This window comes from Nannospalax galili, unplaced genomic scaffold (genome assembly GCF_000622305.1).
Source record: "Nannospalax galili isolate Female #2095 unplaced genomic scaffold, S.galili_v1.0 scaffold1250, whole genome shotgun sequence".
Lineage (NCBI taxonomy): Eukaryota > Metazoa > Chordata > Mammalia > Rodentia > Spalacidae > Nannospalax > Nannospalax galili.
In genome coordinates this window covers 1849765-1852274 of record NW_008328704.1, presented here as the reverse complement: position 1 = coordinate 1852274, position 2510 = coordinate 1849765, and positions in this window count along the sequence as shown.

Below are 2510 nucleotides of genomic sequence, written 5' to 3'. Positions count from 1 at the left end.
GCATTCTATCAGACCACAATGCAATAAAGCTTAAAATCAACACTGGATGAAGCCCTAGTCACTACACAAACTCCTGGCGATTGAACAACACACTCCTGAACAATGAGTGGGTCAAAGGAGAAATTGAGAGAGAAATAAAAGAATTCCTGGACTCCAAAAAGAAAGGACAATAGAACACAACACATCATCTGGGACACATTAAAAGCAGTCCTAAAAAGGAAGTATTTAGCTCTAAGTGCCTACATTAAAAAATTAGAAAGAGCCCAAATAAATAACCTAACCCTGCTACTCAAGACACTGGAAAGACAAGAAGAAATGAAACCCGAATCCAGCAGAAGAGAAGTAACAAATATTAGAGCACAAATTAGTGAAATAGAAATGAAGAAAACAACACAAAAACCAATGAATCTAAGAGCTGGTTCTTTGAAAAAATAAACAAGATAGAAAGACCCTTAGCCCAGTTAACCAAAAGAAATAAAGAGCAAGTCCAAATCAATAAAATCAGAGATGAAAGGATTCTTTGAAAAGTGAGACAAGATAGACAGACCCTTACTTAACCCAGTTAACCAAAAGAAGGGAAAAGCAAATCCAAATCAACAAATCAGAGATGAAAGGGGAAGCATCACACAGACACCCAAAAGATCCAGACCATTATAAGGGAATATTTTTAAAACTTACACGATACTAAATTTGAAAATCTAAAAGAAATGGATGGATATCTAAAATCATGGGAACCACCAAAGTTAAACCAAGAAGAGATCAACAGTTTAAACAGACTCATAACATATGAGTAATTGAAACAGTAATACAAAGCCTCCCAACTAAAAAAAGCCCAGGCCCAGATGGATTTACAGCTGAATTATACCAGACATTTAAAGAAGACCTCCAACCAATACTAGTTAAATTATTCAAAATGATATAAAGAGAGGGAGAACTCCCAAATTCCTTCTATGAAGCCAGTATCACTCTAATACCCAAACCGGATAAAGATACAACCAAAAAAGAGAACTATAGACCTATATCCTTCATGAACATAGATGCAAAAATTCTCCACAAAATACTTGCAAACCACATGTAGACACACATCAGAAAGATCACCACGATCAAGTAGGCTTTATCCCAGAGATGCAGGGATGGTTCAATATATGCAAGTCAATAAACATCATTAATCATGTAAAATGGACTCAAAGACAAAAACCACATTGTCATCTCAATAGATTCGGAAAAGGCTTTTGACAAAATTCAACATGCATTTATGTTTAAAGTCCTAGAGAGAATTGGACTGGAGGGAACATACCTCAACATAATTAAAGCCACATATAACAAACCCACAGCCAACATCATTCTAAATAGAGAAAAACTGGAAGCATTCCCATTAAAATCAGGAACCAGACAAGGATGTCCACTATCTCTACTCCTTTTCAACACAGTGCTTGAAACTCTTGCTAGAGCAACAAGACAGGAGAAGGAAATCAAAGGAGTACTAACTGGAAAAGAAGAGGTCACACTATCACTTTTTGCAGATGATATGATACTATACCTAAGAAATCCCAAAGTTCCACCAGAAAACTCCTAGAACTGATCAATACTTTCAGTATAGTGGCAGGTTAGAAAATAAATCTACAAAAATCAGCAGCCTTTCTATGGACCAATAGCAAGCAGTTGGAGAAAGTATACAGGGAAGTGTTCCCATTTACAATAGCTGCAAAAAAAGAGAAAATATCTTGGAATAAATCTGACCAAAGATCTCTACAATGAAAATTTTAAATCGTTAAAGAGACTGATGAAGACACCAGGAGGTGGAAGGACCTCCCATGCTCATGGATTGGAAGAATTAATGCTGTGAAAATGACCATCCTACCAAAAGCAATATATAGATTCAATGCAATGCCAATCAAAATCCCCATGACACACTTCACAGAATTAGAAAAAAAAATCCTTAAATTCATATGGAAGAACAAAAGACCCCAATGGCCAAAGCAACCCTGAGCACAAAGAGCAACTCTGGGGGGATTACTATGCCAGACCTCAAAGTATACTACAGAGCTATAGTCTTTTTTTTTAATATTTTATTATTTTTATTTTATGTGTATGTGTGTATTGTCTGCATGTAGGTAAGTACACCCATGTCATGCAATGCCCGCAGAGGACAGAAGATGCTGTCAGATCCCCTGGGACTGGAGTTACGGACAGTTGTTAGCTGCCATGTGGGTGCTGGGATTCGAACCCAGGTCTTCTGAAAGAACAACCAGTGTTCTTAACCGCTGAGCCATCTCTCCAGCCCCCAGAGCTATAGTCTTAAAAACAGCATGGTACTGGCGCAAAAAGAGACACATAGATCAATGGAACATCATTGAAAATCCAAACCCGACTACACGCAATTTAAGCCACCTCATATTTGACAAAGGTGCCAAGAACACACAATGGAGGAAAGACATCATCTTCAACAAATGGTGCTGGCAAACTGGATCTCCACCTGTAGAAGAATGAAACTAGATCCTTATCTTTCA